At 39.6% G+C, this 23,719-nt stretch overlaps 1 protein-coding gene and 1 long non-coding RNA gene across 2 annotated transcripts in view; one reads left to right on the top strand and one right to left on the bottom strand.

Moving 5' to 3' along the window:
- The window catches only part of TRIM13 (tripartite motif containing 13), a 212,133-nt gene that overhangs the window by 108,367 nt on the left and 80,047 nt on the right, over nucleotides 1–23,719 (bottom strand). The window lies entirely within an intron of this gene.
- LOC136357726 (uncharacterized) overlaps nucleotides 919–23,719 on the top strand; it is a 78,224-nt gene continuing 55,423 nt past the window's right edge. The window contains exons 1-2 of the long non-coding RNA XR_010742936.1: nucleotides 919–1,094; nucleotides 1,454–1,530. This is a non-coding gene — a long non-coding RNA (uncharacterized lncRNA). The remainder of the gene's footprint in view (nucleotides 1,095–1,453; nucleotides 1,531–23,719) is intronic.

Below are 23,719 nucleotides of genomic sequence, written 5' to 3' on the forward strand. Positions count from 1 at the left end.
GCAAGAACCCTGTGGATGTTTCCCCGAGCATGTTACCAATAACAGCACCAGCAGCTCCAGGGAGCCCCGAGGCCGGAGCCGGGAGCACTCGGCAGGCTCGGGCAAGCCCGGTCCCGGCCTCCGCCCGCCCGGGGCACAGCGGCTCTGCCTCCCGGGGAGGGACGAGGCCTCGCTCTTAAAGAAGAAAAAGGGGGGGAAACAAAAAAACCCACCAAAAAACAAAACACCAAACCCAAAAAAACAAAACCACTCCCCTACCCCCACCTCCCCCCCCAAAAAAACCACAAAACAACAAACTCCAAAAAACAAGTCGAAAGGAAACAAACAAAACAACAACAAAAAGGAGCACACTTGTTTTGGTTTTTTTCCAGGCTACCCTGCGCCGTCCCCGCCGGCAGAAAGCTCCCCCCCGTCCCGCGGCAGCCGAGGGCGGTGGCCGGGGTGACCGTGGGCGTTCGGAACCCGGAGGGAAAGGAGGCGTGGGCAAAGCTCGGCACCCCTTTGGGAACACGTCCCCCCAGCCTTGGCGGCGGTGGAAGGCCCTCCTCTGGTGTTTGCAGTTTTCTTTGTTTACATTCAATTTAGAAACATTGGCCTACGGCCATAAAAACTGCGGTTCCCCTTCTCTCTCCCCGCTTCTGCCCCCTTCCCCCTGCTTTTTCTTCGGTGGCGGAGAAAATACTTAAGTTTCACGTCCTCAGGTTCTAAAATGTTTTCCCCTCGGCTCCCCGTATTAACCCTTCGGCGCTACCTCGTAAAGAAAACGGAGCCGGGTGGTGCGTGCACCTGCCCTCGGAGCTCCTAGCCGAGGGGTCGCAACAGGTTCTACCGGGAGACGGAGGGTACCGGCGAGCCGATCAGCGCCCAACCGAGCGGCGGGTTCCCCCGTCCCCGTGGCCCCGCCGCTCGGCTCGGCGCGCCTCGCCTCGCCGCCCGCGGGGCGGTGCTGTGCGGCGGCAGCCGGGCGGGGAAGCGGCGCGGTTCTCCCCGCTGCCGCCGCCGCCGCCGCCGCACCGCCCGGTTCCCCCCGTGGCCGCGGCGGCTTCAGCGGCGGGTGGGGGAAAGCGCTGAAGTCGCTTCTACTCGCCGGGCTTGTAGGTTCGCCCCCTCCCCGCCCCGCCTCTCCACCCCGATATCTTCCCCCACCACCCCTCGGCGAGGAGTAAGTGCCACCGCTCCGCCTTCTCCTTTTCGCAATGTTGACGCAATCTATAAATAGTGGAACAAAAGGACCAACTTCCTCGCAGCTTTGCTGAAACTGCACAAAAAAGGCAACCCGGGGTGGGGGGGGGGACGACACACACACACACACAAGCGGTTATTTTTTGATTTTATTTTTCTCCGATTAAAAGGCGAATCCTCCTCCCCCCTTTATCCCTCTCTCCCCTTCCCCCCTCCTCCCCCCTCTCCGCTACTGGAAGATCTTTTTTATTTTCCCTTGCTGCTTCCTAAGCTGGCAACGTCCTGCGAGTGGCTATTTTGCTTTTGCACCGAGAGAAGAGCTTCTTCCCCTCGCCCTCTCTTCTGACAGTAAGTGCCATTTAGCTACTGCCTTTTCGGGGACTGGGGGGGGGGCGCCTGCTCGCCTACCTGCCTGCTGTCCCAGAGAGCGGGCAGCAGGGACCGGCAGCTCCGGGGAAGAGGCGGGGGGGAGCTTTGGAGGCGGTGAGGGGACAGCGCCGCGGAGCGAGCGGGGATGCGCGCAGGGGGGACGGGGCGTGGGGGACCCGTGGATTTGGCCGGGGGGGGGCCGACCGGTGAAATAAGGTGACCGGGAGAGGGGACTGCTGCCGCCGCCCGCCGAACAAAAGCTGACGCTGATATTAAACGGGCTTTTGTTAGGGGGAAGTGAGTGTGCGTGCGTGCGTGCGTGTGTGTGCGGGGGGGACACCCCGCCCGCAGCAAGTTGCCGTGCGGCGGAGGGCACCTCAGACTTGTTTACCGCTCGGCGCGGCGCTCGCTGGCGTGTTTACCCTGCACACACGGCGCGGGGCTCCCCTCCTCCTCCCAGCCCCATCCCTCCTCCGTGCCCCGGGGAGGGGAGGGATGAGCGGAGCGGGGTTTAAAGCGGCATTGGGGGGGGTGCGCCGTGAGGAGATGCTGATACGATCACGGGTAAAACAACCACCTCCCTCCGGTTTGCAAGTCGGCTCGGTGCAAGCGCAGGCAGTCACTGGCCGGAGGGAGAATTACATCATCCCCTGCTCCAGTGATGCTACCTTTCGTGCCGCTACCATGCGCGCAGGGAAACAACCGGGGGCGCGCCTCGCACCCCCCCGGCCGGCTCGGTGCCACCCTGGGGGCGGCGGGGGGGAGCTGGGGGGCGGGGAGGCGCGCCCCCGCGTCACTCACACACACACACACGCCCGCCCGAGTGTTTACAGCGCTCACACAGGCGTATTGTGACGTCGCCTGAGTGACAGCCCGCCCCGCCAACGGGGGGGGCGCGGCCCCCCGACGCCGCGGCAGAGCCCGCCCGGCCCGGCCCCCCCGCGCCCCCGGGACCGGCGCCGGCAGCGGCTCCGCGGGGCCCCGCCGACACCGGGGCCGAACGCCTCCAAAGTTAAACCCGACTCGCGCGCTCCGGTACCGGCGTGGCTTACGCGAGGCCGATCATTTTGAGTTTATGACGTTCTGTGACGTTTTAAGCGCACGCTGTAGAAGGGATTGCTCGTGAGAGAGGCGAGGCGTATTTGCAAGCGTGGGGTGCCCGTGAAGTCACATCGGGGACAAGAGGGCCGGCCTCTTGCCGGGGAGCACGGTCCTGATGGGGCTTTGGGACAGGGATGCCGTCAGCGTAGAGGCTGTCATATCGATGGCCCTGGACACTCCATTGTCCAGCGTGGACAATAAAAATATTACGGGTTTTTGTTTGTTTGTTTGTTTGTTGGGTTTTTAAGGGATATAGACTTGAGTACTGAGGAAAATCTAAGTTTCACACATCATATGCTTTCCCCAGCGTTACAAGTGTAATGTTATAGGGTTAGAAACTTGTTGCGATTTGCTACTGGGTTGGGGAAAAGTGTCTGTGGGGTTTAGTCAGCCTGTGAAAATATTGAAGCAGTACATACCCACTGCAAAGTCAATAAAACTGTATCACACTAAAACTAACAAAAAGTGCTTTACAAATAGACATTTGTCAAGAATTGTCTGCTAGAATGCAGCAGTGTAAAAATTATTACCAAAACACCAGCATCTACTTGCTGCAAAATTCAAGTAACCACGAAGCCCTGTTTAATAGTACACACAGTTTTTAATGTGTTAATGGTTTGGGTTTCTTCAAAGCATATTACTTTTTGAAGTTTGGGTGTTTCTATTTGTGCAGAAAATAGACTGAGAAGCTTTGAGCTCCTACTGTTACAAAAGTTAAAAGGAAACAAAGTTGAGCTGCTAAGTCGGCAGTCTGGAATGAGTCAATAGTATCTCCTTTGTCCTGCTAGCTTTTTCTGCTGTGGTGTATCTTTGCTCTATTTCCTCTGCAAAAGCAAATGAGCATTTCTACCCTCAGCATTTTTAATAGACTTAATAGAACGCCTAGCTTCTAAATATTCTAAACTACTAGTGATATTCCAATGTGTCTGCCTTTCCCAGCTGTATACAGCAGTTGTGATACCGTCAATGACAGTACATTCACTTCTTTAACCACAGTGATACTTCCACATTTTCCATTATCCATAATTAATAGAGCAAATTATTCTTGCTTTGTTGTAGTAAGCCTTCATATGGGAACAAATATGCCTTTTTAAAGTACTCCATTATCTCTTGGGGGTTTTCAGTTGTTTTTGGGGTTGTGGTTTTTTGTTTTTTTTTTTTTTTTAAGGAGAAAAAAAAAAGTGAAGGAGATGTAAATAACTCTCCTCTTCATTTACTTGGGGATTCCCTGAGAGTCTCAGAGGGCAAGGAGGTAACATAGCTGGCTTTTACAACAGGATGACAGGTCCTGACACAGGGTCACAGAGAATCTATGCTTGGCTAGCCCTGTGCTCCAGTTTTGTTTAGCTGGTAGCTAGTCCCTTGAGGGATCAATGTCAACTTAAGCATGCTAACTTCTACAAGCAATGGGCTGGCCAGTGACCGAGGGTTGTGACTGGCTCCTCCAGGGCTCCCTACTTCTGCTGCACTTGGAGCTCAAGTGCTGCTGCCAGGTTGCTTCTGTGGCTCTGCAGCTTGTCACAGAGAGAATTAAAGTGGCAACAGTACAAAGCAAGCCCCAACACTGCCTGTTCTCTGAAAACAAAAACTGGCTAGATGTATTAGGTGGACAGGAAAAGCAGCTTCGGTAGGGACATAGCTTAATGACTGAGGCACAGAAACTGGAGTCAACTCCCATCACCATGAGCTGTTTCTGCTTACCTTAAACCCACTTTGCCTTTAAATTCTGGCCTTGAATTGGTATTAGTTGTTCCACAGATCTGTCATACTCCCAGAGATAATAAACAAATGTAATTCAAAATTCCACATATAAAGGTATTCTATATCAACCTACTTTCTCTTTTAAGGTATGTGTATCTAAAATTTATCAATTAGGGAACAAGGTATATTATGTGTGTGTGTGAGTATGCACACACATGTAAACACTTCCTCACACCAACAGTCCTTTCTGGTTTAACTTCAAAACCCATTGGAGATTAGAGGTGGGTTACTAGACTTCAAAGAAGAGTGAATTTGTATCAACTCACTGGGATTGAAACCTGTATTTTAATATGTACAGTATGAAGTTTTTATTCAGTTGTGTGTTATAGTATGAAGGCTTTTTAAATCTGGAAGATCATGAAAATTTTTTGTGTTTATAAAAATAAGGCTTGTTTGTTACTAGTTTATCTAACTCTGCTTTTCTTTTGACAATTGAAGTACATAAATGAGTAATTTAGCACATGATTAGCTGAATGACCCTTCTTTCCTTTTTTCGCACTTGAAAAAGATTATCAGTCAACTACTACTGTATTACTGTTTATGTGACCAGTCTGTAACATTTGATGTCTGATACTTTTAAATTTTTTTTGTAGTCCTATCCTGTACATAAGATCCCAGTGGTTTTTTTGTTTGTTTTGTTTTCTTTTGTTTTAATGCAGCCCTATAATTTCTAATACCAAGCAGTTTTCTCAGATTACCACAAAGGCCTATGCTGTAGATTTCTACAGCTTTAATTTAAAACTCCAGATGCATTTCCATCTTCTCATTTGTAAAGGGTGTTACTAACTTACATTTGGAAATTTGACTGATTCAGACAGTACAGTCTTCCTGGTTCTGCAAGCAGGCAGTTCCAGTGTTTCAGCTTTTGCACAGTAGCACTTTAACAAGCAGCAGCCATGCATAACTAACAAGACTGCAAGCCCAGTTACTGCTTTTTAGAAGCATCTACCCAGCTCTTATGTTATCAAAAATATCTATTTTATGTTGTTGCAGTGTATGACAGTACTATTAACAGCAGGGAAGTGCAGTAGTTATTTACAATGGATAAGACACAGGGGGAGAAAAAAAAGTTTTTAAAAACGGAGCCTGAGGCGCAGGAAGAAAGAAGAACAGCTCCAGCTATCCTTTTATAGTAACTGGTGTTTTATGGAAAGTGGTTAAGAAAGGAAAATTCTCTCTTCCTTCCAGCAGTTAGCCAGTGATGGCATGATACTTTCAACTGAAGACTAATAGCATTCTTGGATAAACCCTTATTTCATTTCTAGTATCTGGAAACAAGCAGTATTGTTTTCCTCAGCTCCATCTCTTGAACCTACTTTTATATTCTGGGTTTTACCCTCTAACTATATTGATGGATGTCTAATAGAACAATTTTCAAGTTTGGCATTAATGCTTCATAAAAAGTAATATATTCTTATGAATATTTTGAAAGTACTGTAATAGTTTTCATTAGTATTTTTTGCACATATAGTTAGTATTCTGAATACAACATATGAATAGATCATATTCGCTACTCAGGGCATCACTTCAAAATTTGTACATCATGTGCACACAACATACACCTAACACAGACTAAAAAAAGTGTTCTTAGCATGGATTACAGGTACAAATGAATACTTTGATGAATGGAAACTAGGAATTCAGTAGTAGTTCACTAGATGAGAAATACACATTTAGACTCCACGAAGAAGTAATAAATAAATATGCTGAAAACTAGGCAACACTAGGTAGAAAAACATTACTGACACCACTGTACTTTTTATAGTATCCTCGTTTCTGTCTGAATGTGTTATTTACATAAACATCCTTTTTTTATAAAACAATAAATTTCACAAAGATTTCACTGTACAACACTGTATTGATTGGTTGTCACAACAACTGACTATTAATTTTGGTAGTCTTTCTAAGTTAAATCTATAAACTCCTATATCTGGATAACTTTTAAAACTTTACACACAAGTGAAACTCTCAACAAAACAATTTCCTGACTTACACATTGTCCATCCTCGTTTTTAAAGATGTGGTTAGTAATTTACATTTGTTAGGCAATTTTATTTTTATTAGATAGAGAAAAATTAGGTGGTTTCTTTTGTTTTGAAGAGTATTTCATCTTAGTTTTATTACACTAAGGAGAGCAATAAACACTGCAGGCTAGCTAGAAGGAGCTCCACATTAGTGCAATCACTTTGGTTTCATAACTCCTACAGATCTTTATCCCTTACAAGCAATAATTTGCATACCATTGAGGGAAAATGAAAATGAGGGGGAATCTCATTATGACACTGCAAAGTGTACTTAGTTTCTCCTAACATGGACTAGATTAAATCTGGCCTATGTCATAAGAAATGTGAAGGGTGAGAGCAAAGGGTCCTTTCTCATAATAGTCATTCACAATTAATGTTCCCTTCACTCCCTTTCTCAATAGAGAAAACCAGACCCAAAATGAGGAGGAGGAGTATATGGACTCCTATTCTTTCACCTTCGTTCCCCACCCCCACCCTCTGAACTGTAAAGAAAGGATCAGGTTGCACTATTTTAAAAACTGGTGCAGTATGCACACTTCCTCACTATATTGGCAAGTACTGGGAGAAAATCTCTCTCAGAGCTCCCTGCAGGAGTTCTTGCTGCTTCGTAACATTCTTTATTCAGGACTGTGACTTCTCAACAGAGCTGAATCTTCAATAAGGTGATGAAAACTTCTCCCATAAACATACAATATTTTTAAGGACATATAAAAACAACAGTATTCTTGAAATAACTTACCTTTCACACATGGCTTTGAATGCTTCACGCTTGATGCAAATCATAAAAAAATATCACAATAGCTCAGCACTACAGGCAAAGCAGACCTGTAAATAAATTAAAAGAGATGTTAAGGAACTTATCATAATTTCCTGAATATGCTTAAATAAACAGGATTGAGTAACACATTAAAGAATATAATTGCTCTGTCTTTCATCTTACCATCTGAGCAGATTTCTGGTTACTGTTCCTAGACACTTCATGATGTTAAATATATATCAAGATGGAAGATGGATGGTGCTTTGACCAAAGTTTGGCACAGGAGTCTAAATAAGGACCAAAATCCTGTCCTTAACTCAGAATTTCACCAATGACTTTTCGATTCTAAGATAGGGACAATTAAAACTGTCCTACATCTTGCTGAATCCAAGAGATAAAAAAATGCTTACAGGATGTGCCAATGCTACAGATACTAGGGTGAAAAAAGTCTAAAATAAGATCTGAAAAAAGTGTTTAGCAATATTTCCTTTACCTGTACATTTGTCTTTTTCAAAATATAAAACACAGTTCCCAAGGCAAGGTGCCTAGCTATCAATGCCAGATGGATTTCAAGAGGTTAATCCATCTAGGAAGGTCTCTCTTAAGAGGAGTTCCTGTGCCATATAATATCTGCCACATAAAAAAAGAAACCCAAAGTTATGGTGATTGAAATTCTCACTGGTCTTCCACTCTCTTTACACTAGATATGAAGCCCTGACTGGGAAAGGGCACTAGAAGCCTCATATCTCAGCCAGGGATCCTCCTGCAGGAACTGTAAAAGGAAGCCATAAGCCACCTCCTGTTGGAATAGGGCAAGTTTTGCATTGGGAGAAAGAGTCTGCACAAAGCACTGCATAAATACTAGGCTGAGCCACTGGCACTCAGAGACTAGAAGATCTGTATCAATCTGTCAAGTGGCCTAACAGTGAGAAGGAATAAATCCTGTTTAGTCTTGCCTCAGCCATTATTACCTGAGAGTTTTAAAGGAACAAAATCTCATTCCAGGCTTAAAAGAAGCTTGAGGTCTATAGATAAAAAGCTGTATACTACATCTAGGTACTACAATTGTAGTTTTTTAATAATACACAATTTCAACATTCAGACTGGCAGATATCTCAATTGAAAGCAATAATGAAAATAATGACAGGTTGTATGACATCATACGACAATAAATTTACAAATAATAGCAAAACTGTCCTTTTCTTATGCATAAGAGTTATCATTCTAGAGGGAGAGCCTGATGGAAATACAGGCTGAAAATACGAAAGAGGCGCATGAAAATGGAAGGAAGGATAAGAAGTTCGGTGGAAGATACTGATCTGGATGACTGAAGTCTTCATCAAATAAGAAAGCAGTCTCCTATTTACTTTCTGATGCTGTGTAAATGAGTGAATCAAAGCCCACACATTCTCTTGCAAATCATGTCACAAGGATTCTACATCTCTATGCCCCTGAGGTCATGAGTGACCATGTACTGACCCCTGACAGACTCCTGCCGCCTTTCCTTTAAAACACCTCCCTAAGCACTTGAGCCCCTATGAGTGCTATACATTGCATGCTTCCTACCCTTCTTTTCTTTTATTTTAGCAATCTTTACACCACAAAAATTTCCTATAATCTTGTGTGTTTCTCTACAACCTTACTTGTACTGAGAAGTTTCACAATACTTAAGCAGACATGTTAAGGAATAAAGAAAAACATGAAAGATAAGATATTTTCAGGGAGACTCAGCAAGTTTTCAGAAAAAGGAATACTGTATTTCAAATAAAATAAGATTGTTTTCATTGGGAAGAGGCTTACATTTATATTACCAATGAAACTTCTGCTGAAAGGGGAGGAAACAGTAACTGTAGACAGTAGTTCAAAAGGAAGTTCTGTTACAGTACGGACCAAAAATATTACCTTCTTCTTACCGGGTATAAAATATGTAATTAATGCTGAAATTCTGTATATGCCTTAAATACTGAGCTGTGACTATGGATTGCTCTTTAATGTGTCCAACAGCCTTAATGCTAAAACCTATACAGGGAAATAATTATGACAATAGCATTCACCAAAACTGAGATATTCTTTCATTGAAACTCCTCCAGCTCTAACAAAGGCAGCATTAAAAAAAAAAAAAAAAAAAAAAAAAAAAAAAAACACCCAAAAAAACAACCCAGCATTCCAAAGACCACTGTAGATGCTAGACATACTGGACATAAACTGATTCTTGAGTTAAAGACAGACATCCACTAGCCAAAAGTAGTAACTCCAACAAAGAAGAGATTTGAAGTTTCAGACTTTAAAGTTTCAGACCTCTAGTTTGAACTTATCTATGTTTTCAAACATCAGTAGGTTCAGTGGAGTTAGAAATATCCAGTATGTGTAATGAAAACAATCTCTATCAGCAGATACAGCATGAACATGATAACGTGTGTTTTCCAAGCCTAGAGCAATTGTCAAGCAATTACTGTTTGTCAAGACAACCCACTTGACAGTCAGGGTCACCTAACCCCAGGTCATCTCTTTCTACCTTACAGCGAGGCAGGTCTCAGTAACTCAGCTGCCCAGCTTTCTTTAATTTGCTCTGAACCCAAGCTGCAGACGCAGGTTTCCCTCGCTGCACGCAGCCAGAGATGAGGGAGGCGGCGGTGACAGGGCTCAGCTCCTGCGCCGCGATGGCTCAAACTGGCAACAGATGCTGGGGTTTTGTTCCGAGGGAAGGAGGGCCCGCAAGGGTCAGAGGGGACTCCTGACAACTGATTATTAACCAGGCCTTTCTAAAGCACTTGCAAGGCCCATATTGTGTTTGTTTAGGACCCAGAACTACAAGTGCATGTTATCAGCAGACTGGGTGAATTGGTTTGTGTCTCTGAGTTCAATTATCAATTCTAGGTACCTTTTAAAACAGAAAAGAGAATAGCCTTGTCTTACGCAGTCTATTTTGGTCCAGTTTTATATTTACTTTTTTTTTTTTTTTCATTTTAAAGACCCTTATTCAATTAAATATATCCTCTTTCTAAGATATTATTCTTTTTGGTATCTAGATTGTGATTTCATCCTGCACAATTTTTATTTGGTCATCTATATAAGAAACTTCTTATTCTTAATTTTCACATCTTATGATAGAAAATTTAATTACTTCTCTTTACCATTACATTGTCTTCCAATTATAATCTATAAAAGTGTGTATTCAGATGGAAAATGGATTCAGTTGAAATGTAGCAAAAGAGCCCTTCATTTTTTTCTCAGTTAAATTAATTAGCTATGACTGTAGACAACATGTAAGAAAAAAACCTTATCAGATCATACCGTATGGAAAATTGATGTATTCAACAAGGATGAATCTTTGCTAGTTGGTGAACTTAAATGATTGTTTCTAGTTAGCATGACCTTCAAGACTGTACAACTAGTACATCTCATCCTCTTACAGATTTCATTCATGGACCTAATGAGAAAAAATGAAATTACCTGCTTTTTCATCTCCCAGTGGATTTTTCAGTTTTGAACATACTAGTCATTAATATAAAGTAAATTAAAAGAAAAAAAGAAAAGCTATCAGAAGCTGGTTTCACATTCTGCAGGTTATAATTCCAAATTCTCTGCCAGTGATTTCCATCCCTTCAGTGGTTTGACTTTATCTAAAACTTTGGCATAAAAAATGTGTTGGCATGCTATTTTTATTGTGTTATTTTAAAATACTATACTAGCTTTAACCTTAATGCTGGCTGCCCTAATTTCATAATTAATTTTAAGTGGTCTTGTTAAAAAAAAATAAACTTCTAATTTAAACAACGCATTCATAAAGAACTCATTAAACACATATTAATCATTCCAGGAGGCCACACAAGCGACAGAAAATGTGATTTCCCTCCTTTCTCTTATAGCCATTTAGACTACAGTGTGTTCAAACCAGCATGGGTCCATACTGTGCCTGCTGGTGTACATTCAAAGCTAAGGAGACAGAGCCCTGGCACAGAGGTTTGCCTTCATTTCCTCCATACCTGAGGCATTAGAAGTAAGAAGCCAAACAGGATAGGCTTTTTCTTTAATGCACTGGCTGCTCAGGTGCAGATTTACCAGCAGCAGAAGGGAAAGGGTGAAAGGATGCTATGAAAAACTCTAGATCCTTCCATTCTTTTCCTCCTCAAGCTATGGCTGCACCTGTGCCTGTCTACTGAAAACTGAACAGGATTTGGGCTAACCAGGGAACTGAACATAAAAGTTCACAATCTTAATCTCTGCTGAAAACAGATTCCCCATTAAACTTCCTTGTCCTTGCAAAGTGACTTAGAAGGATAAACCTTCTGTCAGGACAATTTCCCAAGTTTAAAGGGAAAGGAAAATTATTTCTGTGAATTTTCTATAGTTGCAAACCTGGCTTGCTGCATTTTGGACTATGACTTACAGATTTGGTACTATAGATCTGTGGATTTGATCTACTTACTCAAGATGGATTAGAATGAAATTCCTCCTCCTCCCAAATTACTGTGATGGAAACAACACTATCCCATGGATTTTCTATTATTTTTCTTGCACTTTTCTTTGCCAGACTCAAAGATTTCCTCTGTGTAAGTCACTACTCAGAATTACAATAGTAGCAACAAGTTTCTAGAGAGAGAAAGATGAATAAAGTTTGATTTAAGGAAGGGCAAGATTAGATGAGAAAAAAGGAGAGGTAGAGGCATTTCATTAACATATGCAATAAAATCTTTGAAATACTACAGACTGGGAAGTTAGCAAAGTTGACAGTGCAGTAAATGGAATCAGAATGACTAAGGTTGACTCTAGTTGATTGAATTTAAAGAGGGGAAAGTCTTGAAAGTATTTTGTTTCATTTTTGCAAAAACTGTGAGTAGGTCATGATTCATAAACAAACTTTAAGAATACTAGAGAGGTCAGACTGGTTCAGGCCAGGCATACACTTGGCCCATTTACCCATCTCCAACAGCTGACAAAAGCCAATTCTTATCCAAATATTCCCTCAGAGAACAGCAGGACCAGGACAAGCACATTTGATAATACCCGTACATTCCAGTATCCAACTTTGTTTTAGCTTGGAGGGTTTCTGAACCTGATGAGGTTCAGGTGACCTTCACCAGATCTCTTCCATGGCCTTGTGCAGTCTCTCCTCAGATTGTTGCAAACTTGGGTAATCTATACTGTCTTTAGTAAAAGAATCTTGTGACTATAGTACCCATGAACATATAAAATAATATAATTTATTGTACTATATACTTTGAACAGGCCTACTGCTCTCCTCTGATTTTTTTTTTTTATTGATAGAGAAAGTGAAAAGTTGATCGCTGTCCATCCTTCTTGTTTGTGGCTTTAAAACATTTATTGCTGTTTTGAAAACACAACTTTTGCTATTTGTTAGAGGGGTGCTGTAGTTACAGTCTCTGAAGAAGACTGCATTGCCCCAGGGCTGGAAATCTATTTCTTCTTAGCTCTGCCAATCAACCATCAGTCTGCCTGCTATCTGTGGCAGATGCTGAAGCTGCTATTGCAAGGAAGTCCTTCCAAGATCCTGGGGAACTGGAAGCCTAGATGAGCACATTCTGAGAGAGTCATTCTTTTCCACTGTTAGGGGAGATGCATTAGAGGAAAAGACGCAGTCATGCATATTGTGCTCTTAAAGCCCTGCTGGTCTTTCTGCAAGCAGAATCTAAAAGAATTGTAGGGAGTGGAAATAAAGAGGATAAAATTTGCCAATCCACAGAAATCAGCCCTGTTCCAAGAAAATTACTTGCTAATAACTAGAGCTCAAAGTATCAATATAAACTTTATCTAAAATCTGAAGCAGAAAACTGAAGCTAAAGTAGTTCAAGCCTCCTCCAAAGGATGAGGACATTGTTTCTAGAGTAGACCTTAAGTGGGCACAGTTAACAACATAATGAAAACCACAGAAGCTTGTGAGATTTTCCTATTATTTCAGTAGGAGATTCTTAATTCATACGGTATTCTCCAATTTTCTCTGCCATGTGTTTTACAAGATACAGAAATATTTCTCAGGCAGACAGGAAAGCACAGTTTCTGTAAGTAAAAAATTATACAGACAGGTAAGACAGGTCTCTATTGTTAGGTAAAAAACCAGAAGCCTTTCCTAAATCCTACTACAAGTTAAGGTATATTGTATCACTGTGCAGAGGAAGGTAAGCAGCTATTGCAGAATAATGCACTTTAAGAGAAATGATATAAACTCCACTTAGTGTCAAAATTATTAAACAGTCCTGTACTATTGAAGTAGAAGAGGTTCAGGGAGACTGACCATGCCAGGACACTCAAACAGAAAGTCTTTTCATTCGGGTTTGTGAGTAACTCTAGTTAAAGTGACTCTATTTGACACAAAATGATCTGTACTGTTGCAAAATAGTTTCTGTCAGCAGATTTCACTTGGGCAACGCCCTGTCTATCAGCTGTAATCACACTGGGTTTGGCAGTAGGATCTGATTATTATGTCAGAAGGGTATGTCTGGCTAAGCAGGTAAAGAGAATGTACTGAAAGTTTCACAAGACACAAAGAAAGATTTTTAAAAGGCACACAAAGCCCGTGTTATAAACAGGTAAACAAAACATTTTTTTCAGGAGCTCTCAGCATCCCTCTAGTTAGAACAGGACACATATTTGTATCTGTTATGAACAAGCACACATTTAGAAGTCCCCATTTGAAAAATGTGACTCTGGAAGACAGGTCAGTGCTATTGACTCCCTGATATGATGGCTAGATATGCTGAAGGTTAGAAAGGCTCAAGGCTCTAAAGTTATCAGCTCTAATCCCAAATGTTTCCTAGTTCTGACTGGCTTAACTTAGAGCTGTATGTCACTTAAAAGCTCCTAAGGATGGTCTTGACACTCACTGGCTTGTTGACAAAAATACATGATTAATTACCCTGTTGTTTATTGGGAAGTCCCTGAAAAACAACCCCGAATTTATTTATTGTTCAAGGCAGAGAGTACTGACTGAAATATTTATATGGAGAGCAGGCATCTCCTGAACATCACAAAGATTTTGAATATGAGCAAATCCCTGTCTCTGAATAGATCTGGCTGTCCCCCAGACCCTTGCTACTTCAAGGTATGAAGGCGACACCTTAATGAGTATCGTTTGTTCAAAGTTTGATGAGGAGAGGACTCCTTTGTGTACCCCAGACACCTGATGCAGCAAGTATCAGGTCACTGCAAGGCTGTGCTTTCAGAATGTATCTCAAGTACAAAATGTTTTGGGAGAGACTCTAAATGCTGAGAGGTTTTCACTGATCTTGAAAGATGACCTAGAAGCTGATTTAATTGACCAGTTGCTGTCTACAATCTCTCCTCTGGGAAGTAGAAAGCTCTTGATAATATGATGTATAACAGTAAAACCATAGTAAAATGTTTTACATTGGTGTTGTTTCTGTAAGTCTGAGAATTGTTGATGATATAGTTTTAGACCTGTGTGAACTGAATCAACGAGCTGTTGTGGTACTACACCTCAAAGCTTTATTTTCTGGAACAGGCTGTGGTGATGGCTGCTTTTTCTGGGAGGAGGCAGGGTGAACACCAAGAAAACAGAAAATTCCTGTTCTGTTCATGACAAAGACTCAAGGGTAGCAGTCTGTAATGTAATCCAGAGTTCCTATGAGGAATCTAATGTCTTTTCTCCGCTGCATGGATCCCTATGTAAAAATAGACATCTTGCAGGCTGGCAGTTCAAAATCCCTGAGGATTAGTGATTGGTTAGGAGATTATGGATACTACTCCAATCTGAATTTGAAATAGCAAATGAAATTGCTGAGGCACTGATAGTTGACACTGAACTGCTAGCCCACTCACCCTTCCTGTAGAGATAGAAGGCTCTGTCACTGATTTGGAATGGTACATTTTCTTCTGCAATCAGTCGTAGAAGGCATTCTGTTTCTGGTGTTTATTGTTTCTAATAAGCTGGACAGCTTGTAAGAGAATGAGAGAGAAAAGCCACAAGGCCAACAAGTCACTCAGCACTATGTATGACACCATGCTGAAATACAAAGACAATCACTACTATTTGGGCTATAAATACATAAGGCACTTAACACAAAGCCAGCCACTATCAAGGTCCCTGCAGAGAGTATGCAAATAATAAAATTAGTCTTTTCAGAACCTGAACTTTAAAATACATGAACCAAAGACATGTCATATTGCTGAGGGATATTTTATGCCTTCTACATGCATGGGCAGCAACTTGTACTGAGAATCAGGTTCCTCTTGCCTCCATCAGACTTCCCTGCCAATACAAGTGGATCCTGCTAATGGATATGTCCCAGAAGATCAGAATTCCAGACTTTAGGACACTGAACAAGAGATAATGTCTTCAATCATAACTATAGCTTTACTTGTAAAATTTAGAAATAAATTTATCTCTGTTTAAGAGAAGTCTTCTCCCCTCCTTCCCTCTCTCTCTTCCCTGCTCAATGTTTCATCTCAGAAAGAGGAAATGTTACTTTGGGATATGTTGCTCTCCGAAGAATTACACTAGGGAAAATCTTAAACACCAGTAACCTATGACTCCTTTATCCATATACAGAGATATACATCTAGTATATTAACTCAAACTGTATTTTGCTAATGATCATTAGGGGACTTAATTTATTGTATGAAATTAATTAGACTATTACAACTAAAGTTAAGTAAATCATGCAGCACATGTGCTGCATGATTTCCATCTCTGTGGTATGATGGAAGTAATTAAATCATCCATGTTTGTATTCATGTGACTATTTAATGCCCTGAGGTCAGTGGACATGGGGGTGCTCCACGGATCTGCTGATACTGTTTATTGCACCTTTTCATTCAAATAATTTGTCCTCGCACTCATGGGGCACATGCTTATATGCAGTGAAACACATCTACACAACCACTCAAAGAAGCATCCAAGAGTGTCCCAGAAAAGTTATTCACATTCTGTATAAAAACTGGGCAATTAAAGGAACTGTCTGTGTTTTGGACAATTTAGATGGAAAACTGGGCTATATAAATTAACACACAAATTAATAAAGTAACTATCTCTTTATGCTGTTGTTGTACCTCACACTACTAGTCTAGAGAGCCCAAAGCTCCATAGATATGCAATTTCTAGTTCTCCAAATATATTTTTCTTAATTCTGACATTTTATTTATTTCTCAAAACTCGCCAAAAACAAATCACCTCTAAATATTAACACTTTCCAATCTACATCTTTCTGATGTGCAGTTTGTGCTACTTCATTCAGTCCAAATGCAGTTACATTAAATAAGATTACATTATTAAATTTGCTAAAATAGAATAACTCAGAATAACTGCACACCATGTTTTACCAATTCTACCTCCAATCATATGTTCTTCTGCCAACTGAAATAAATATTATATCATTCTATTTTCCTTGTATGTGGCTGTTTACCTCACTTAATCAAATTGCATATATTTTTTCTTCCCAACTACCCTTTAATTATTCTGGTTTTGGATGTCCTTATTTAATCTGTAAGTGATGTTTTCAAAATTCTTGAATGATAATTTCATTAACACCTTTCAAAATGGGGGTTAGATACATTTATATATTATTAACTGTATATGTTTCTGAGTACCATACTATTCAATATAGATACAGTCATCTTGCTGGGGATTGATTTCTGTAGTAGTAGCGCTGGGCCTCATGCAGGAAAACTAAATTTCTCATACTAATAAATCCCCTCTCATTGCATAAATACCTTCTTTAGTCAGCTTTTTTTTTAAATGGTTCAATAAAATATTACATGGGAAAGCTTAAAAATATTATTTGCATTTGCAACTTCAAACTGTAAAGGCAAATGTTCCATTACAAAAACTCTTAAATTAATATTTAAGAATATTAAATGTCGAGAAGTAAGGTACTCTCATGAGTAAAACCAGACAACCATAGGTTTCAATTGTAAGTAAAAGGCACTTCAGTATTTTTTCTCAATTTGTTTAATTGATTAAGGCATCTTGCAATTTAAAACCATTATTCTCTCTTCAAGAAACACCTTGGATCAAAAATTCCTTTTCTGACTTACATAAGAAGTCAAGTCACACAATTTTCAGAGGCCTTTTAAAAGCAGTATTTACTTCTATCCAGAAATTTTATTTTCCTATTCTTGTAAAAAACTGTAAGTTAAGCATTGTAAAGTTATTTGCTAGATATGTTCCTCTAAAAACTTCTCTGACCTACTGTTTTTCTTCTATATAAACTGTATTAATATAAAGATGCAGTGTTATGTGAGTCATACTTTTGAATAATTCTATTCAAGCTGACAACAATCTTTCTTCAAGTTGGCTTGTATCACAACGGTTTTAAGACTTTGGGGGTCTCTTTCTAAATTAATTCTCAAATCTGCATAAGCAGATGCCTCCTACTTCAAAAAGAAACAAGAAAAAAAAAACCAAAAAACCAACCTCCCCCCAAAAAAACCCCACAAAACCAAAAAAAACCAAACCAATGAACCAACCAACCAAACCAAACCAAACAAAACAAAAAAAGCCCAAACAAAAACAAACCAAAAAGCCCAACAACCAAGCAACAAACCATAAACTAGGTAAATCTAAATGGTTCTGGTGCAGTATTAACAAAAAAAAGTCATACTGGAACCCCTTGGTTCCTTATCAAGATAACAAGATACAATGAGCCATGAAAGTGAGGGTGTGCTACTTTTCTTTTTTCCTCTCTGAGGTGTTAACGGAGTGAAAACTATTTGATTAAAATAGCTGCATCTAATAACTGAGACTTTTCTAACGCAATTTGAGGGAAGAAGGTAGATTAAAATGTCCATTTGCAAATGTTCACAGCCTTTCTTGTTGCAGACCCAATACAAGAAAAACCACTGGAAGATGAACACTTTAATTTGAAGATTTTAATTACTGTTTGATATAAACACATAAGTCCTCAAGCATCTAACAGAGTACAACAGAGTAGTAATTATTAATGGGTTTTTTTTGTCATCCTTCAAGTTGAATTTTTAAGAGAGAACAGATATACTAGCCAGTATTCTGAATGGACTGAATTCTGTCAGTATTATGAATAGTTAAATGATCTTCTTTCCTTCAGTATTCTTATGTTACATATTTTATGCTCTAACAAAAGCATGTACATGGATTATTCCCATTTTAATCAAGGCTGTGAATGTTGGTAACATGAACCATACATTTTCTTTAATATTATTTTTAAGCACAGGAAAATAAAATAACTTGAGGTTTGGAGCAGAAATACAAGTGATACTTTCTAATATCACTAACTAATTTCACTTTAGGGTTCCATTATCACAGCATAGATACTAGGTTTCATTTTTATTACTAACAGACTTCATCACTGTAAAAATAGCCTGTTAACCACAGAAAGTAAAATTCACCATCAAAGTTCTGGTTTTGTTTAGGAATCAGACCTTTTCAGATATTCTGTCAAGTAGTAAACCCTAGTTATCTATATGTGACTTAAAAGAAACTACATATGTTCTGAATTCAGAATATTTCCCTGTAATATCTACAAAGCTATCAAAGCTATACATACCTGAAGAACATGTGCTACAGAGAATTAGAAGACAAGAAAAAAGGGCATTGGCAATGCTGGAATCGGCTTCCTGACCAGAGAACCAGAGAAGCAGAATAATAGCACTGCTTGCATGAACAGGTAACATGCTTTACCCTAACTGATGATATGTAAATAGAAATAAACTTTAAAATTAAATAAGTGAAAATTAAAATCTACAAAGGCATGAAAAATTCAAGAATACGTCAAAAAAAAAAAAAAAAAAGAGAGAAACCTGCATTCATGATGGTTTATCATGTATTCAGACTATACAATTTTATCTCCACATTCCAAATTTTTTTTTCAAGTTACAACTTAATATTCTGGGTTATCTATTGTGTGGAGCCAACAATTATGGAAGAAAACATATGTAAGAGCATTATTATGACAGAAACATTTTGTATAATCTGTTCTAAATTGTCAGTGAGGAAGATGCTGCAGCATTACCAGATAACTTGGTTCCAGTCTTTAACTGTCCTTGTGCTTCAAAGGATATTCCAAATATGTAACCTGTTCTTTTTGACTGTAAATTAAGATTTTTTTTCTTGTCCTTCTGCAACTGGGTACAAAAGATCATTGGTGACCATCTTCTTCACCATCATCTTCAGATGTCCTACTATTTTTCCCAGTCTTCTCTTCCCTAGACTAAACAAATACAACGTTTTTGAAATATGTCTTATAAATCTTGCTTTCCAAAAATTTTTCACTCCTGTGTTCTCCTACAGATTCCCCTTCACCTGAAAATTGAGATAACTTTCTTTTTTTAGACTTTATTTTAACACAGAGATCAAATAATTTAATTTACTGGTTTTTATTCTAGTAATTTTGCAAGCATGTTCTTTGATTTTGCTTCATCTGTAAAACTAGGTAGTATCCATGTTACTTGAAATTTTATGGAACTGAAGAGCAGTAGGCTCCACAGACCATTGAAACAAAATACACCTCTACATCTCTTCAGCAACTTTTTTTGGAAACCAGTAATGACAATTTTCTTTGAACACAAATTAAGTCACTTTTTCTAATTTTTTTCCTTTACTTCAAAAAATTTGGCACACCAGGGATTTTGTATATCTTCTTAGTTTTACATTCAACAGCTAAAAAAGGAATTATAATATACTTAATAAATAAGCAAACGGATGGATGGACAGGCATAAATCCAGTTTTTCTTTGAGAATTAAGCATAATAGAAGGAAGATTTGACTAAGAGTTCATATCTCTATTGTCTCAAAATAGGTAATGTCTGAACTGGATGAACAGAGTTAGAAGGATGTTGGTAGCTGAAGTACACTAGAAATCTCTTTTTGATGGTTACACAACTACTAGTTCGTGGTAAAAATATGTCATATTTTGCATTATTTTTAGTGAGTTTTTCCTGAACGAAGAAGAAATATTGTGGACCAAGAAAAGTAAAACAAAGTACTTAAGATAATAATGTATCAATTCTGCAGCAACTGTCTGTATTCATATTTATTCTCAAATGCCTGCCTTTAGAGGATCCAGTCTCTTTACTTTTTTTTTACCACAGATAGCTTATTCCAGGAATCTTCAAATTATTTCCTTGGAAAGCAGGCAGCAGGGAGGGGAGACAAGGGGAGAGGGAGAAGAAGTGATAAACTGCAGAGCAGTTTATGACATTTAGCCCAGATTTTCCATTTCTTTGCTCTACTTCACTTGTGCAGACTATGCAACTACACCATAATCACATATGAAAGTTCTTCTCAGAAGTGGTTTCTACAGTTTGGTTTTGCTTTTTACTATTCATATAGCTTATGCATAGGGTACTTTCATAATGAATTTCTGAAATGTAGTAGTTGTTCTTTGTAATCTAGTTAATCTATCAATGGGCAAAATACCCCTCATACCTAGGTGGCTCTCAAAAGGCTAAATGAGTAAACAGCCTGAAGGACTCCTCGCAGCACTATACTCCTGCTCAGATCCACCCAATCTCAGTCTCCAGAAAAGCCTCTACCCTTCAGCCAAACTTCTGAATGCAGTTATCTCCTCCTTCCCACACTTCAATTCAGCTTCAGAAGCTCCTAAAAACTATGTCCCCCACTTCCTCAGGAAACATAGACAGGCAATCCTTCAACAAGGACTATTTAAACAGGAGTGATGTGCGCAGAATGTAATCACAATGAAGAGAGAAGCAGTCTATGAAGACTTAGCTAGCTGACCTGTCCTATCTGCCCTAAGATTTTTCAGAATCTCTTTTTGCAGAATTCTTGAAGCAACTCTTTTCCTCAAAACGGGAACTACCAGTTCTGGCAGTTCAGACATTAGGTTTAGCATATATAATGTACTCCAGAGAGAAGTGGATGACTTCAAATATTTTGTTTGGCTGTTTCATATAATTTTCTTAAACTATACTCAAGGGCTTCACAGTACTGTGATTTTACATAATTCACTTGCATTTCCAAAATACAAGGTCATTATAAGAAAGAAAACTTCTTTTTATGCAGCTAGGTTTATAATATGTGTGACAGATTTGCTTTATGTTATTCTCCATCTATGTGCACCTAATTCCAGTTTCTTATGTTCTTCATTGATATTCTCTACATTCTTTTAATGCAGCTTCTAGTATTGGCAAAAACATAATCCTACTGATGTAAAGCAAGCCAAATGTACAGATTCATACATTCATACTACAAAAGCGATTTTTCACAATGCGGTTCCCTACTGTGCTGCACATCCGGTCGATGGCAATATGGTAAAGCCAGAATAGCTGGTTTGTTCCTCCAGAAAAGCTGCCTGCATTTCTGCAAAACAGCTCCTACAAATGCTAAATCTACAGGCAAATTTACACTGAATCGTTGTTATGATGGTCTATTTTCTTAGTGTTACATTTAGAATAATTTCATATTAAGAACTGTTTCTAAATCCCTACTCCTAATCTTACTTCTCAGACTCTTGGATATTTTCCTTTGATCTATAGCACCCTACAATTTCACCCAATTTCTTGCATTTATGTACTTTATGTCCTCAGCACTCATCAGGGTAGCTGACCGCTTTCAGAACCTGTATTTGTTTTTATTTGAGCAGTTTATTTCCTCTCTTTACCTCTAAATGACTTAAAAGACAACACTCAACTGAATGATAATTGATCATGTTCCAGCATTGTCTGATGTGCCACATTTTCCTTTCCTTTTTTATTTTCTGTCTTCAGACTTAAGCAGTTAATCCCAGGTCACAAAGTTGTCTATGAAAGTAATTTCATTTTCCCTTTTTGTGCAGTTTTTTCCTGCACATAGTTTTCTACAACCTGTAAAATTAGAAATTATCATGGAAATAACTGGTGACCTCACAGGTCAAAAGGTGACCAAGAACCTAATGGTAATTATATCACATACTGAACACCTGTCCAAGTAATACAGAGATTGCACTCATTCCAACACATTACTGCATATTGGGTTTTTTTAAAAACTGTATAAATATTCAGTAGAGCCCTTATCCCATCTCGTGCATGATGAGGCGACTAATTTATATTGAAGCATGCTCACTTCAGCATCAGGTCCTTCTCAAAAGTCTCAGAATAAATTACCTCAAGCATATTTAAGGCTTTTATCCTACAAGGTAGATGGGACCCAAACTGCATTTTAATAATGAACTATATCTATTTATCCAAATGGTCCTATGCTGAGTTCTTTATTATAAGCTTGCTTATCTTGAAAAGAATATTCAGTCATCTAACTGACTTTCAAGTTTCCATGTTAAAATACTTCCACTTCAGGTAAGTACTGTTTTCCCTTCTATTGTCCTCTGACTTTCTTAAATTGCCAATTTTTCAAATTTTCTGTGGTTCCTTCCCTTTTAATTGTCACATATTATATCTAAATATAATACATTAATTCACATTTCTAGTCAAGAAATAGTAGTCTGTAAGATTGCTGGTTTTCATGCCATTGCATTTTTGATTTAGAGCAAGCTAGTACAGTTGTAATTACTGCCAACTGGATGTAGTTCTTAAGGTTATATCTGTGTTACTGAGCTGAAGACGGCTCAGGCACATACTTGAGCTCTACCATGTGATAATCCACACCCCCTAACTGATAGCCTGCTCTTTGGTGTGCTTTCAGCCAAGGCTGGTAAGCATTCAGGTATAATACTGCAGAATCTGAAGAATAGCATAGGTTAGGGAATCTTCTAATAGGCAGTACAAATGAGGCTACCCTGGCTCAGGAGAGCAGGTGGGTCATTCAGCCAAATGTGAGCTGTAGTATGCTACTGGCTCTTGACTAGGTTGTGGTGCATTTTCTTTTCTATGTGACGTAAGAAATTAAATGCGGCAAAAAACTGGTAGAGAGAAACCTTCATAAGATGCTGGTCCCAAACCCACACAGAGGACGTGAGCTGTTGGTGTGGGAGGGCAGACCAGCGTTAGGCAAACTGTGACTTCCCCAGGGCAGGCAAATTCTCAGCCTGTGAGGAGGAATGGATCTTGGCTACCTTCTGCTCCCTCCAGTGAGCAGAACAGGGGTACACAATATGAGACATTTCATATTTTCAGATACTTTTCTATATTCTCAATTACCATTTTTGTTCGCTGTTTCTTCAACTGTCTTTTACAATAAATGATCCGATTCGTAGACAGTTGGTCTTAAGACTTCCCTTTATTCAGTATTATTCTATGGGAGAAAAGAAGAAAAAAAATCAACTGCTCAAGAAACTTGAAAAAAATCTGCTTTCTTGGGTTAAGATTTTCACATACTTTCAGAATATATTAGCAAAATTATACTAATTAAGTGGATAATTAGGCTTTCTTAGATAGCATCACAAGGTCTGAGCTCTCTTTCTGTTCTTTCTTTGCATGATAGCAAGTTTAAAGTTCTCCTTTCCAGTTCCGTTTCCTTTTCTCCCACTTCATACTTCGCTAAACATTTTTTTACAGTGGAAACTCTCTTATTCTACTGCAATTCTGCTCTGAACCAGATTTTTGCTATTACTCTTCAACTTACTATCTTTCTGTCAATGATTTTCACAGTATGTTTACACTTTTTCTAGTCTTTTATTAA

Source organism: Sylvia atricapilla, chromosome 2 (genome assembly GCF_009819655.1).
Source record: "Sylvia atricapilla isolate bSylAtr1 chromosome 2, bSylAtr1.pri, whole genome shotgun sequence".
NCBI classification, from domain to species: Eukaryota; Metazoa; Chordata; class Aves; order Passeriformes; family Sylviidae; genus Sylvia; species Sylvia atricapilla.